Source organism: Leptinotarsa decemlineata, unplaced genomic scaffold, assembly GCF_025532065.1.
Source record: "Leptinotarsa decemlineata unplaced genomic scaffold, Ldec_3_MD MMD2_P_RNA_scaffold_5, whole genome shotgun sequence".
Classification (NCBI taxonomy): Eukaryota; Metazoa; Arthropoda; class Insecta; order Coleoptera; family Chrysomelidae; genus Leptinotarsa; species Leptinotarsa decemlineata.
Genome location: NW_027412532.1, coordinates 8,201,666 through 8,218,578, shown reverse-complemented (window position 1 = coordinate 8,218,578; position 16,913 = coordinate 8,201,666). Strand labels below are relative to the sequence as shown.

At 35.3% G+C, this 16,913-nt stretch overlaps 1 protein-coding gene across 1 annotated transcript in view; it reads left to right on the top strand.

The window, feature by feature from the left end:
• Positions 1 to 3,134: 3,134 nt before the first annotated feature.
• LOC111511558 (1-acyl-sn-glycerol-3-phosphate acyltransferase alpha) overlaps positions 3,135 to 16,913 on the top strand; it is a 42,609-nt gene continuing 28,830 nt past the window's right edge. Inside the window, exon 1 of the mRNA XM_074169465.1 lies at positions 3,135 to 3,442. The gene's annotated coding sequence lies outside the window, so the exon portion shown is untranslated. The remainder of the gene's footprint in view (positions 3,443 to 16,913) is intronic.

Here is a 16,913-nt window from a genome sequence, read left to right as displayed (position 1 = left end):
TCTATTTTGACGGAAACTATTGCAAGGCATCCTACCTATCTCCACAATATTTCTTTTAGTTACGAATGTACATTTTTTCGAACGGCAATGTTCACAGACAAAATTGCCGTTATTTGAGTGACACCAACCCTTAAGTTTTCCAGAAAACACATACCCAATATCCAGAAAAAACTAACATTTGGGCAGGAATATTGGGAAACCATATTGTAGGACCTCTATTTATTGATCAAAATTCAACAGGGGAACTGTATTTGAATATGCTGGAAAGTACTGTTGACCCTCTCATCACTGAAATCGTCGAAACGGATTCTAATGAATTCGATATGGATATTATATTCCAACAAGATGCAGCACCACCACATTACTCCAGACAAGTAAGAAACTATTTGGATACTACTTTTCCCGGTCGTTGAATTGGCCGTCGAGATCCTACAGAATGGCCAGCCCGCTCGCCAGATTTGACACCTTTGGACTTTTTTTTATAGAGCTATTCGAAGCAAAAGGTGCACGAAACTGAACCTGCTTCAATATTGAATATACGGCAGAGAATAATAAATATTTGTAGAGATATTGACGTTACTGTATTCGAAAATGTTTGGCGTGAAATATCGGATAGGCTGTTTATATATCATGAAGTATTCATGCATTTATTTCATTATCCCAAATTTAAATTTTTTGAGTTATCCCGTTCAAAAAATAAAAGTGGAGGGGACATTAAAGAAACGCACTGTATATTGCACAACCTGGAAAATATTGTACCATCTGAGGGTTATATAGTGCAATATTGCCTGTCGGTATCAACAAGTAGAGAATGTCTCAATAACAATTGTTATTGAGACTTCGAGATGTAACTTTAATCCTCATAATCAATGTATATAACAATGGTAATGTCTGCTATGGTATCAGCCGAAACGTTTGGTGCTTCATGTTCCACTCCACCACGGCCTACTAACCCGGATTTTGTTCTCTTCAATTGGAAATCCAATGTTCTTGAATAGGGAATGTTCCTCAATTTGGGTTATTACAGCAAATGCAAGTTTGAACAAAATAAAGTTGAGTTCAATTCATGAGTTTTTCAAATTCACTTCGAAAAGTATTGAAATTGATGTTTCAAATGTTGGGTTTTAATTTTCAGAGGGATTTGTTTCTAATTCACATATTGGTAACAGCGCCTATATCAAGTTGAAATAATTTATGCGTACCTAGATATTCTACTTCAAAAAAGGAAAATTATCTTTATAAATCAACAATTAAGGCAAAATATAAATTATAGTTCAATACCACCTCCACAAGCCACATAAAAAACAGTTGTTTTGTTATTTATTTATATAGAGGAAGATAGGTTAGGTGCACAAAATGTCATATGTCACAGAATGTCTCGGAACTCGGAACATAAGTAAACAACAGATTCATTGTCCTTTATTCCTCTTTTTTAAGTATTTAAATTATTTTTTAAAGAATAAGGTTGAAATGATAAGTTTAAAATGCGTCGTTTTAGAACTCTTGTATAAAAAGTTAATTTTGGAATTTACTGGAGTTAACTTCCGGCTTCCTTCAAATATACAAATCGCTCTGGAAAATGAAGGCAATGTGACATGCTAATTGAGAAATAACGAGCAGAATACTCGAATACCGACAAGTAATAAGGAGCCGAAACAGATTTTTTCTAAATAATTTTTGTTCTTAAGACTTACTGAACGAAATACCAACGGAAACTAATAATATAATGCGGATCAGCATATTATTAGTTCCCGTTGTTATTTCGTACAGTAAAACTGTAATCGTTATTGAGCAAAATATTGCACAATCGTCAATATATCGAAAAGGGTGTTTTTAGGAGAGACTCTATTTTGGAAATAAAGCTTCAGGCTTTCTACTTCTTTATACAAAAATTGTATATCCTAAGAACCGTGGAAACATATGGAAACATTTGTTTCCAGGAAGTTCATTCCACATAAACGCTGTTCTCCAAATGAAAGGATTCTTAAACAATGAAGTTCGAGGTGTACTGAGTTGAACCTCGAAACCGCTCTTGGTAGAATCAAATGTGCCAAGTCATTTGAACAGACTATCAAGGTTGCAAGTGATGTTCGTGTCTCCAATCAGGCGAATGGCTTTTTTCTGGATGAAATTCAGCACCTTGGAAGCGGAGCTCCATACATGAGAAGACTACTCCAAAGGTCCGATCTGATCTTTATAATGCATCAAAAGTTGCTGAGGTGTGTACAGTTTTCTGGTTCGGAACAGTGTTCCAAGCTTTTGGGAAGCAGTCTTTGCAATTCCAACGACATGATTGTGCCAAGACAAATTGCTGTCCATTTTAACCCCCAAGAAACTTATCGAAGTAGTAAGCGTAATTATCTGTCCTGAAATTATTATATCCGGTTCGGAGACATTTATCTTTCGCCGATCTCGTGGAATCCAAATGAAATGACAAGACAGGTGTATTGTCATCAGCAAAGCAAAATATGGAATTCTTGGTTTTTCTCCAATAAGTCGTTGATATACAATACATGTCCATAGACATCTGTGAAAATATTGTGCAGTAAAGAAGAATAGCTTATCATGGTATCTCCCGAAAGGAAATTTATCGACTGCTTGAAGTTTCTTGACCGGTGATACTTCGAATTCAAAGTCGTAACGTTGAGTTTGAAGTGAAACTTTCTAAATTAAAGTAGTAGTTGAAATTCACCAACCCATCAGACATGTAGACATGTAACAGGCCATATTTTGATGCCGGCCAAGTAATATAAAACTAGTATTGATCCGTTAAGTAGTTCCCCTCTTTTTACGTACTTATGGTGTTTGTTAAAACTCAAAGGGTGGAAAATTTTACAATGGTTTCTTGGTCAGAATCTCTCTTTAACAAGCGAACTTGACATGTTGGACTGTTGACTTGGATTGTTGTTAAAAGTTTTCTCTTTGGCACATATGATTTGTTCCACTCGCCATATTTTATGATAATGCTTTTCCATTTCAGATAATGCAGAACTGTTCATTAACATGTTTGTTCTCCATTTCTATAAACCTTCTTGAGACACTGAATATTAGTACTTCAGATCACTCCAATCACTCCGCCACTGATTTTCATACTTCAGCTTATCTCAAACATAACAAAAGCGTAATATTACATTACATCACGGACAGTGGCTCTAATGGTTCTTAAATCGAGACCAATAGTTTTCTTCATATAAAGTAAGGCCACGCCATGGTTTGACTCAGGCATTTTTCGCGAATTGAATCGTACTTTGGAGCTTCGCTAGTGAGAACGTTGCTGACAGACACACTGTCAGGACGGTTTGTGGTGCAGTGCAGTGTTTACTGGAATTCTAAGTGGTCATACGAAAATACATACAGTTTGCGCAGTTCTGTTTGAAAGTTGGTATTTTATAGCGGGTGTTGCGATTTAATGTTTGCTTTAATGTGAATTCTATTTTTGCTGGTGAGTAGCCTCAAAAACTAACCTCTTAATACTGTTGGTTCAGAATTTCAGAAATTTCTGAAGAATATGTTTAATAATTTTGAGACATGAACGCAATAAGGGCTCGGCTGAAATGTAATGTTACTCTGGTAAATTTTTGATTCATTGTATTTAATATATATGTTTAATATATTTCCAATAAGAAGAAAAATATAGAAGTGATTTGACAGAAGCTGTGTTTACGTTTGATACCTATTGTCAAAAATTACGAGTTTGAAATACAGGGTTGCCAAAAGTGGATTCAACCAAAGTTTTTTTCTGATTCATATTTTTTTCTTTTTACTGTGATCTCTGCAATCTTTCATCTTGATTATTTTATTTGTTTTATTATATTTTCATTTCAGGGTTTATAGCTTAATATAATTGATATTTTAGCTATTCATTCTAATTTTATGAGTTCTTCCATAGATTTCCAATAATATTGGAATACCCAGTGCGCGTTTTAGGACTGCCAGCGCCCTGGGCGAGATTTATACGGCGCCCTAAACTGCAATTCAAACCCAAATGAAAAAAGGAAAAAGATATAATGAAATTACCATTTATTAAAAAAAATAACCATTTATAAAAAAACCTAATGAAATTTGACTTTTCTAGCCTTTCAGTCAGCGAACTCTTTTATTATTTTATCAAAATCAAGGTTTCAGCAATTTCATTCTCGATTGACAAAGTTGCCAAGTTTGTCAATCGGGATTGACAAAGTTGTCAAGTTTGTTAGTCGGGATTGACAAAGTTGCCAAGTTTGTCAATCGGGATTGCGATATTGTCGATCGTAGCTTAAGCTTAGAAAAACTCCTCTTCCCTCTAGCACCGCGCGTTACAGGTACCTATATACAATAATATGCTCATCAAATTTTGTCTAAAATTGAATTAAGAGCAAAAAAACACTTGAAATGTTGACGCTGACATACGGTGATGGCATTGTGAGACAGAAAAATGTTTACAATTGGTATAGTCTATCCATTCCCAATTGGAACGGCAATAAAAATAAGAGTACAGTCATAAACATTTCTTGCCTGTGGCCCCTAGTCGCCCAGATAGTTAGTAAACGTGCTATCAAATGTAGTTGAGGAATAAAGGCTCGGCTACCTGGACTGGCTGAATACTAATTTTTTGTCCGTTTAACAATATTTTTTTATCAGTGCCGTGTGTTCCTGGGGTTAGGTGAGGTAATGAGTGGTTTTGTAAACCGATTTTTGAAAACTTTTTCTAGAGATCAATTACCCTAACACCAAACTGATATTTTTGACCTCGACGCGCGTTTCGCTAACAAGGTTAGCATCTTCAGAAGAAGCAAATTGATACTGAATCTAAAGACAAGGGTTAGCTGTTTATATACCTAAGTTAAATGATGATTATCCTAATTGATTTCTCGGTAATTAATTAGTGGAACCACTACCTGCAAATTAATTTGTCAACAGTAGATTAAAAAGCGGACATATTGATTGGCAGGTAGTGGTTCCACTAGTTAATTACCGAAAAATCATTTCGGATAATTATCATTTAACAAACAAAGTCCACATCGGACCAAAAAACTCTAGGTATATAAACAGCTAACCCTTGTCTTTAGATTCAGTATCAATTTGCTTCTCCTGAAGATGCTAACCTTGTTAGCGAAACGCGCGTCGAGTGTAAAAATATCAGTTTGGTGTTAGGGTAATTGATCTCTAGAAAAAGTTTTCAACTTTTACACCAAAGGTTCCAATCTCATCGTTTAAACCGATTTTTGTGAAAATCTTTATGTTTTTGGGTACTTTCATCCATATGGCTTTCTGGAGACCTTTTGAAATAAATGATAACATTAAGTGTGAGGAATCTGTGTCAATCAACAGGGATCCGGAATTTGAAAATAAGGACTTACATGTTCAAGTTCAGCGAGTAATTTTAAATATTCATTATTGCTTGAAGAAGGAAAACTGTCACACTTCACAGAATGCTATTGTGAATAGAATATGCGAGTTAACGAAACTATCTCGTTCGACAGTTCTTCAAGTCATTAAAATAGGGGATATCATTGACCATGCAATGAAACGAAAACAAATGAATAAAAAATTCGCAAACGTTGATGGTGCTACAAAAGATTTGATTCGGCGAACAATTTATGGTATATATCAAAAAAATGAAGTACCAACCTTGGAAATATGGTATAAATTACTCGAATATCCCGATTGAAATTACAAATCTTTAGAAACTCTATGAGGTGTCTTATTGTCTTGTGGTTTCAAATATAAAAAAATTGAACAATCGGATGGTTATAATGGAATCGACACGCATTGTTCAACTCCGACAAGAATATTTGAGGCGAATGAAAAGCTACCGAGAATCCAGCAGACATATAATCTACCTCGACGAAATTTGGTTTGACACCCATGATGTTGTCAAATATGGCTGGGTAGACGAAACCAAGTATTGTGCTTTGAACACACCTTCTTCAAGGGGAAAAGGTGTTATAATTTTGCATGCCGGGAATGAAAGTGGTTTCGTACCTAACGCTTTGCTTCTGTCGTCCAAAAATATAAAAGATTCGTCTGCTGATTACCACGAAGATATGACTGCGGCTTTATTCGAAACCTGTTTCAGTGAGTAGCTTCTCCCAAATATTCTTCCAAACTCGGTTATTGTTTCAGATATAACGCTTCGTATCATTGTCGGTTATTAACTTACCAAATAATAACACAAAAAAGCAGATATTGTTGATTTCATGCGAAATCATGACATAGAAATACCCGAAAAGATTCCCACGAAAAAGGTATTACTGGCGACCATAAACCAACGTAATTTCAAAAAAGAGTATATTATTGATTCGATGTGTGAAACACGTGGTCATATTCTCTTACGTTTGCCTCCATACTATTGTGTGTTCAATCCAATTGAAATGGTTTGGGCCACAATGAAAGAAAGCTTGCGAAAATGTTATCAGTCACCGACTTTGAATGCTGTAGTGCTTGACAATATAAGGCGAGTGGTGAATGAAGTGGATAATAGTGATGTGTGGAAGAACTGTGTGGCCCACGTTATAAAAGAAGAGAACAAATATTATGTGCAAAGTTCCATAAATCCGATCGTTATTCAACCCGATGATGATTCCACCTCATCCGAATATAGCGAAGAAGAATTTTGATTTTTCTAGCAATTTTGTTAGCCTCTATTATTTTGTAAATATATGTTTGACGGGAATTCGGTGTGATTATTTGTGTTTTCATTGTATTTTAGAGTTTTCAACTCGGAAATCAACTACCTTAAATTTGGAAGTTTTTCATAATATCCATGGTGGAAAAAGTCAATTGAGATAACTTTTTCATGGGGTGATCAATTGCTATGATTGTAAGAATAAGTAACTGAAAAAATACCACTGAAAATTAATATGCCGACGCCTATGTCGAGGCGGGAATTCCTTCTCTGTGCTGTTCCAATTGGTATTGGAAATACTATACAAGCTTTTCACAGAAGCTGAAGAAGATGCGGAAAAATTTTAATGAGGTCCAGAAAAAGCAACTGATAAAAATTAAGTGCCACCTGTGTATTATTTTAGTTTCAAATCAAATTCTGAATTATAAAACAAGGTTTAAAATTAGTGTGAGAAACTACTTCTACGGTCTTGAGCCAGTTTTTTGTAGTTTGGTTCTCGAGAGGGACGGCAAATTCGAAGTGTGTCTTCTAAGTGGGCTTCCTCAAAAAATTCTTCTTTTGGAAAGATATTTCACATACTTACGTATGCCGAGCCAAACAGTGTTTCTTGCAATTTTCATATTTTTCTGGGACATGTTTGGTCCAAAATTATTCAGTGGATACCGTTTTATATATTTGCAAAGACATATCTTCTTGCAAAACAATTATCTCTATTTGAAGTGATGGCTTTGATAGTTCAAACAACTTGGTAGCGGTCCATTCTGCCACTACATCAACTTCAATTGGCGATTTAAGAAACGGAGATAGCTTGCCCAGCTCTGCAATGTCTTGGAATTTTCTAGCAAATTCGTTTCTAAGATCGGCCAGAAATTAAAAAAAACTGCAATGTTTTCTTCAGAGTTTCTTATACTCAAGAATTGTCTGAAAATGAGTAAATTCTTTCAACTCCTCAATACAGTTTATTGTATGATTTTCACTATAAAGGGTTTTACAAAAACCGCGACACGTGTTTCGCTGTACAATAGCTTTCCCAAGCGTTAATAAACATTTAATGCTTGAGAATACACTGTATTAATGAGTTTAACTATGGATTTTCCATCGAATATCGGCCAGTTGTATTCAGCTTGCGACGGAAAGCAGACACGCTTTGTTCCATATCAATTTTATATTTTCTTTCAACTCTTCAATTTCAAAATATTATTTCAATTAATAAAGGTATGTTATACCTTACCTACGTATCAGTTTATACTTGGTATATAACACATTACAATATTTGACAATCCGAGGTTCAATCTTTCGCGGTCCGTAAACGGACCGCGGTCCGCCTGTTGCTGACCGTTGCCCCAGCATATCAACAACTGATGAGAAAATGAAGAAAATTGTAATGGAGCATGAGAACATAAGCATCGCTCAGGAATTGTTGGATGGCGTTCAACGCCGACCCAAATTTGCTTAAAAGAGTCATAAATAACTGGTGACAAATTAACGGGATATGGTTATGACATTGAAACCAAACTTCTATCGTCGCAATGGAAAAGCTTTGGAGAGCCAATACCAAAAAAAGCATGCCAAGTTCGATCAAATGTCAGGGGTTTGCTCATTGTTTTCTTCGATTATCTTGGCGTAGTGCATCAGGAGTTTTTGCTGCATGGTCTTACGGTCAATGAGGAGTATTATCTTGAAGTTACGCACCTCTTGTGAGAAGCAATACAAAGAAAACGTCCAGTAATGTGAATAAAACAATTTATGGCTTTTGCATCACGATAATGCACCTGCTCACTCGTCATTGCTTCATCATAACTTTTTGGGCAAAAACAACACCGTTATCATGCCTTAGCCACCGTGTTCACCATATTTGCCCCCCTGTGACTTTTTTCTGTTTCAAGATTGAAGTGACCCAAGAAAATACGAAGTTTTGCTAGGATTGAGGAGATAAAAATCAAATCGCCGGAAAAGCTTAAGGACATACCAAAAAGTGCATATCAAAACTGCTTCTAGGATTGGAAAAAACGCTGGCACAAGTGTATTATATATGAAGGGGACTACTTTTACTGGGACAAAATAGAAATTGATGAAAAAATGAATATTGTAAATGGATACAGATCTAATCCATTTGTGGTAACCTCGGGAGTCCCTCAAGGTTCACATCTGGGTCCGTTAATGTTTCTAGTATCTATAAATGAGTTGAAAGATTGCTTCAAGCGTTCACAAGTACTATTATATGCTGATGACTTAAAAATCTGCAGGAAAGTGTCGACGATTAGAGATTGCTCAAAGATTTAGGAAGACCTCAATGCTTTTTGGAGAACTGTTACCTCAATAAATTAAAACTTAATATTAATAAATGTGCATGTATATCTTTTTGCAGAAACAACATACCGATACATTTTCAATACTCCCTGGCCAATAATATCATTAACAGAGTAGACCAAATAAAAGATCTTGGAATCTATTTTGGTACAAAAATGACTTTCAATCCTCATTTGGATTATGTAATGAATTCCAGCAGCACAATCTTGGGTTTTTTCTGCAGATTATGCAAAGACTCCAACAACGAGACAGCAATCAAATCTACAAAATACAACTTCTAGAACAACGAACAATAATAACGGACTTAGTTTTTATTTATAAAATTATAACAAAATGTTATGACTCACCCAATCAATCATCAATTATTTTTTTTATCACGTTCCTCATAGGAACACTAGAAACAGAAAATTATTTGCCAGTCCGATTTCAACACAAATTTGGGCAAAAACTCCCGAATTACTAGAATGTGTTATTCTTTCAACAAATATTGTAGTAACGTAAATGTTTTCTCTATTACATTGAATTCCTTTAAAATAACTATGAACAGAATAATCATCACAAGGCAAAAATAATTCACAACACAACAAAGTTTTTGTTTCGGGGTTTTATGGTCACTTAACCATAAAAATTATATATTAGCTCTTGTTTTCAAGATATAGTATCATTATATTATATATATGTATATTGAGTTTTCAACAAATGAAATATTTCATCACCAACAGTTGGTACACATGTTTGTTTACATAACACCCCTCTCATCAGCTGTTCTTAAGTAGTAAACATAACCTATGTGAGTTTGTCAATTGTACGCACGTGGTTGCTATTGAAATTATCGTGTGAAGTTGATTTTTAAATTAATTTAAGTGCTGATCTGAAATGCCTCGAAAGTGTGTGAATTCTGTCGATAGCTTTTGCTATATATGTGGTGAAATAACATTTAAGGCTCAGAAACGTAAAATGACACCTATCGTTAAGACAGCCTATGAACATTATTTTGGTGTGAAAGTTGGGGACCAAGATAAATCATGGGCTCCTCATATATGTTGTAATTCTTGTTCCGTCATATTGCGAGAGTGGCTGAAAAATAAAAACCGGGCAAAGGCTTTTGCAGTACCTATGGTTTGGCGTGAGCCTACCAATCATACAGACGACTGTTATTTCTGCTTAACTCCTCCCATTAAGCAAGGTTTATCTATGAAGAAAAGAGGAACGGTTAAATACCCTAATCTCCCATCTGCTCTTCGGCCTGTACCACACTCAGACAATTTGCCAGTCCCTTCTCCACCCCAAAACTATGAAATTTTAGAGGAAGGTGATGAAGACTGTTTAGAAGGAGCAACCCATCCTTCTACATCCTATGACCCTGATTTTGAGGTAAGCGATAGGTCTAGTGATCCGCACAGAATTAGTCAAGCAGAGTTGAGTGACCTTATAAGAGATCTTCGCTTGTCTAAGGAAAAGGCTGAGCTGTTAGGGTCAAGACTATAACAGTGGAATCTTCTAAAACATGATGTGAAAATATCTCAGTACAGACAGCGACAAAAAGATTTGCTTCCTTTTTTTGAGAAAAAAGAAAACCTCGTAGTTTGTTCTGATGTTAATGGTTTGATGGACTGCTTGAATTTGGATCACACTCCATCTGAATGGAGACTGTTTATAGACTTCAAAACTAAGCTTAAAAGCTGTACTTCTGCATAATGGAAATCAGCTACCCTCTATTCCTATAGGTCATGCAGTTCACATGAAGGAAACGTATATAAATATGAAAACACTTCTCCAATCAATCAAATATGAACAACACAAGTGGCACCAAGTACTGTTGTTTTTTGTGTCTGTGGGACAGTCGGGATAGAAAATCTCACTATAGAAAATTTACTGGCCTACACGAGACCTAAACCCTAATGAGAAAAATGTAGTTTACGAGCCTCTTGTAGATCCTAAGGATGTTCTCCTTCCCCCATTACATATTAAGTTGGGACTAATGAAAAACTTTGTGAAGGCCATGGACCAGGAAGGACAAGCTTTTAAGTACTTGAGAGCAAAGTTTCCCAGGTTGATTGATGCTAAAGTCAAGGAAGGCATCTTTATTGGGCCTCAAATCCGTGAAATCGTAAATGATCCTGCTTTTGACATGATTTTAACAGGAAATGAAAAAAGAGCCTGGGAAGCCTTTAAGGGGGTTGTACATGGGTTTTTAGGTAACAAAAGAGATGATAACTTCACAGCATTGGTTAAAGAGCTTCCTCAAGCTTACCACCAACTTGGATGCAACATGTCCTTAAAAATTCATTTTCTTCACTCTCATCTTAATTTCTTTCCACAAAACTGTGGAGCTGTGAGTGACGAACATGGAGAAAGATTCCATCAAGACATTGCCTTAATGGAACAGAGATATCAGGGCCGTTGGAATGAAGCAATGCTTGCAGACTACTGCTGATCTGTGTGTAGGGATGCTCCAGAAGTGTTTCATAAAAGACAAGCTAAACGACAGCGATCTTACAATGAATCGGATGGACTTAATTGAAATTTGGTGGTACAAACTTCTTTTATTTGTCAAAACACTAAGAATAATGTTTTTTTTATTAATTTTGTACTTAAAATATTCTAAAAGAAACATAACAATATTGTTTTATGTACTTTCACTTTTCACGTATAGTATAACTACTCTTTAAGATTAAGTACTGTGTATCTCAAAAACCAGAGCTAATAAAAATTTTTCATTGTTATTTTCGTTTTTATCACCCCAAAATTAGTAGAAATTGACTAATTTAGTGTAGGAAACATTCAAAAAATATTTTTTTGTTGTGTTGTGTAATGAATAAATGATTAGTATGTACGAAATTTACTAATTAATTAATTTTTATTTTTTCTTGTATCTGTTGACACCGAATATATCTGTAACCAGTACTATCAGTGGATGCTTCTATGGGTATTTACCTGTTTGATTTCCCAAATTTTGAATAAATAAATAAATAAATTTTACGAGAAAAATGAAAAATCTTCTGCTCGGTAAACAAACATGCGCCTTTCAGAGCTTAGCTGCATGCAGTATAACATAGAGACTGTTCATCATGTTTTATGCGAATGTGAGGATCATGTTAGGTTATCAACTCATGGACAATCCAGAAGAAAGTGAAAACATTCAGATTCGCGAATCTGTTCAAATTAGTACAGACAACGGGCTTGTTGGAATAGATTAGGAAATATGGTGAGAAGACTCAGTAAACCAATGAGTCAGTGTTTAGTGAAGAATTGGAAAAAATGTTAGAAGATGGCTCCTACAATTTTTTTTTAAAACAGTTGAAACATTTTGAGACAATTGAACTGTGAACCTCTAACATTAAACAAAAAACATTGTCAAATACTATCACTTAGACATTATTGTATTCCACCTCAATTTAACTGGAGGTCACGAAGACCTTTGTCGTTTGGTGTATCAGCAAGTGTAGGTCATAATTATTAATCCAAGTATCGATATTCTTTTTGTTTTTTATCGAATTTTTTGCGAATTTATCCCATGCATTCAGCCAGTGATAAAGTCACCTTCAGGAAATAATAAATAAACAATATTTTGCTTACACGATATTCTTTATATACACGATAAGATAAGGTGAAGTCACACGTTTCAAGAAGCTAATAACGAATGTTATTTAAGTCACAAATTGGAAACCCTCACCGATACGATTTAAAACTTATGACTAGCTCATTGGCAGTTTTGCTGATTTGAGAGTGTGTTGCAGATATCAGATAAAGAATTACCCAATGAAAACGAAACATGTTACCAACCAGACTTAGTAATATATGTTGAAACACTATATTTCAAAAATAATCTAGAAATGAGATTTACTCTACATTAAAAACGGACGAGAAATAGTTTGAAATGTAGTTGTTGAACTTTCCTTAACTTTGAGACGAGGTTGATTTGGAATAAATGTTTAACAGTAAATATTTTATATTTTATATAGGTTTTTATATAGGCCATGAAATAATTCATAAAAATATTGCCGTTTGGTGCTCAATTCACATAAGAAATAAGACAGACACTGTAGTACTATCGAATGTCTGTTGTCACTGTCACCTGAGGATATTCACATTCTCAATTTATCTGAGGCCTAGGATATCACACGCAAAACAAGTCGATGTTGTTTATTTAGACTTTCAAAAAGCCTTCGATCAAATAGACCATTATGTTCTTCTCAGCAAATTGACAAAATTGGGACTCTCTAACCAACTGCTTACTCTAATTGAATCATATCTACTTAACAAAAACAATTCGTCGAATATGATTCTTTCAAATCGGCTCAGTGCGTAGTTACATCTGGGTACCACAAGGTTGTAATCTTGGACCTCTTTCATTTTTAATTTTTATTGATGACTTGGCAACCTCTTTGAATATTCCTAGCCTACTATTTGCAGACGATCTGAAACTATATTATGAAATAGAGGATATTACTGACTGCCAACGTGTAGAACATAAATTAGATGTAATCAAACTTTGGTGTGATAATAATCGTCTACAACTGAATGTATCCAAATGTAAAATAATATCATTTACAACAAAAAAGCGAACTTTAATGTACGATTATTCAATCAACAATACTACAATTAACTATGTACATGAATCAAAAGATCTTGATATAACATACGACAGTAAATTAACATTTACAACATATATAAGGAATATGACTGCTGATGCAAATAGGATGCTTGGATTCATTTACAGAAATGGCAAAAACTTCAAAAGTATTGCCACTTTAAAATTGCTATATTTTGCGTATGCCAGATCTAATTTGGAGTATGGCTCTGTGTTATGGAATCCAGTTTACGACTCCCAAAAACATCGACTGAGAGCGTGCAAAGGAAGTTCCTTAAATACTTATGTCTAAAAGTTGATGGACAATACCCCACGAGAGGCATCGATCAGAACATTTTGTTGACACGATTTGTTATCCTTGGTATAAAATTCTTGCATAAATTACTAAACAACAATATTGACAGTACGGTTCATTTACCCGAGATCGATTTCTTAGTACCGAGAAGTGAAGGTCGACACAATCTGAAATTCTGTTGCGAAGCATCACGCACAAACGTTATGCTACGATCACCATTGACTTTTATGTGCAGTAGCTTCAATAAAATCTGTGAACATTGCGAAATTCATTTCGACTCTCTGAACGCCTTGGTATCATGTATCCACAATCACTTTTAATAATACAATAAATAACATTTGTGTCAGTACTGCTACATTGCATGATTTGTAACTTTTTGTGTTATATACTCAATTTTTCATTCCTCTTTTGCAATTCTACGTATATGAATATTTTATATATACTTTGTTTTAGCATTTACTTCTATACATTTCTATATTCCTATATTTTCAATATTTATTTTATATATACTCTGTAATGATAGCATTTTTTGTAACTGGGTACTCCTGTTGGAAATAAATCGCTTTTTTTATATCACGAATTGGTTAGGAAAATTCATCACTCGGTGTGTGTAGAACCGAATTATTCTTGCAGGCACTAAAATTAAAGAAAAGAAATCATATTTTGGATAGAAAACTTTTTCATTTCAGATATATAAATTGTAATGATTATGGCTGCATTTTGTCAATGTCAATAACGATATAATGAATCATAAATGTAATGGTGAGCACAATGCTGGTTCTGAAACATCAAAAACCGCATAAGAGCTAATGTCAAGTTTTTCCGCCATCTCTCAGATATGGAGCTACGAGAACACATGACCTTATACCGGGTGTCCCAGAGCTTTTAGGCCAGCAGATATCTCAGTCACCTGCAGAAAAAAATTGAAAAAAAATATGTATATTATAGAAGACCACCAGCACTTTCATGTAGCAGAGCAAAATCCACCCCCTCGCGAGCAACCCCTGCGAAACCACCCCTAACTTTTGTTTTTCAAATGGCAACCCCATGTTGTTTGTCGTTCAACTGACAGCTCTTGTTATTTCTCAACCAACGATATATCATAATTGTTCGAGAAAATTGAATACGTTAGTGGGTACTATTAACTGGACTGATCGAATTGTTCTGCATTGTAGACACCAGAAAAAGTGGACGCTACGCAGAAAAAGAGGCGATAAAATGTTAGAACTTTTTGTGCTTCCTTTCATTCCTCTGATATCTGGATGACACATTGCCATCAGTCGTGATATTGTTGTTGTATATCAAAATGCCTTTTACCTTCACTCCCAACGAATACGTTGATATGCTTTTAATTTTTGGTGAATGCCGAAAGAATAAACGTGCTGCGGAGAGGCTGTATGGGCAGCGCTTTCCTGATCGTCGACAACCAGGTCGTAATACGTTTTCGTATGTAGAAAATACCATGCGAACGGGATCATTTCCAGGAAAAACAGATCAAGTACATCCTACTCCCGTGCGAACTGAGGAAAATTGCATAAATGTGTTGGCCTACGCCGAAGCATATCCTCATATTTCGGTTCGTGCATTGGCGGTAGAGATTGGGATCAGTAAGTCATCTGTGCAAAGAATTTTCAAACAGTACAAGTATCATCCCTTCAAAATTCATTTACACCAAGGACTCAGACCTACCGATTTCGAAAGACGAACGGCATTCATTGCTCACATTCAAGTTTTAGTCCATGACAATCCAAACATCCTCAATCAAATCTTGTGGAGTGACGAATCCCGCTTCCATAATAATGGTACTGTTAATCGACATAACATGCACTATTGGTCACAGGACAACCCTCACTGGATTAGAGAAACCAATTTCCAAACAATGTGGGGTGTGAACGTGTGGTGTGGTTTACATAATGGACGACTCATCGGGCCCCATTTTTTCCAAGACACTTTGACGGGCCACCGATATTTACATTTCTTGGAAAATTGTTTACCTGCCCTCCTGGAAGATATTCCACTTGAAGAACGACAACAAATGTGGTGGCAACAAGATGGTGCTCCTGCACATAACCATAATGTAGTTACTACATTCCTCAATGATACTTTTCGAGACCGTTGGATTGGAAATAGTGGACCTGGCGATGGCCTGCACGTTCTCCAGATCTCACGCCACTGGACTTTTTCCTGTGGGGATATCTGAAACGAGTTGCCTTCGAAACACAACCAATGAATATTGACGATTTAACCCAAAAAATTTTGGAGGCTTGTCATACCGTTACTCCGGAAATGATTAGGGCTTCCTGTACTCGCGCGCTGATTCGGCGACTTGAAGCATGTGTGGCAAGTGCTGGCCAACATTTTGAACATTTTCTGTAGTATCATGTATCAAAATACAGATGACCTTAAACATTAATATTTCATTTGTGTTTTTATTTTCTTTGATTCTGCATGTCATTCTACCTACCATGATACATCATTGACCGAGAAATGAAAAAGACTGTAAGTTGAACCAAAACAAACATGGGCGTGCCATTTGAAAAACAAAAGTTAGGGGTGGTTTTTTGGGGGTTGTTTACCAGGGGGTGGATTTTGCTATGCTGCATGAAAGTGCTTGTGTTCTCCTATGATACATATTTTTGTTTTAATTTTTGTTCTGCAGGTAACTGAGATATCTGCTGGCCTAAAAGCTCTGGGACACCCGGTATATGAGAGAGCATATTGTGTAGTAATCCTGTGAATGATATCTGATTCAATTCTATGACGAATGTTTGGGGTACAAACTGAATGGGAAAAAGTGTTTTGTATAGTTCAATGTCCGTATAAAAGTAGTTGTTTCAAAAGTATTTTTTCTTTCGTGTATTTCAATGTTTAAATGAAAGTAGTTGTTTCAGGAGGGTTTTTTCTCCCAGTTTGTGTCTGAAAGTTATTTCTTTGCATGATCTACATATTTTTGTGAAGAGTTTCCTAGTATTTTTTCTAACTTTCTAAAGTTAATTTTTCAAATTTTCAAATTTTTGCTTCAACTTTATTGAATTCTCATCCAGCATGATATTCAATGATATTCTGAAACTTCTTATTCTTAATAAAATATGAGACTGTCTGATGAA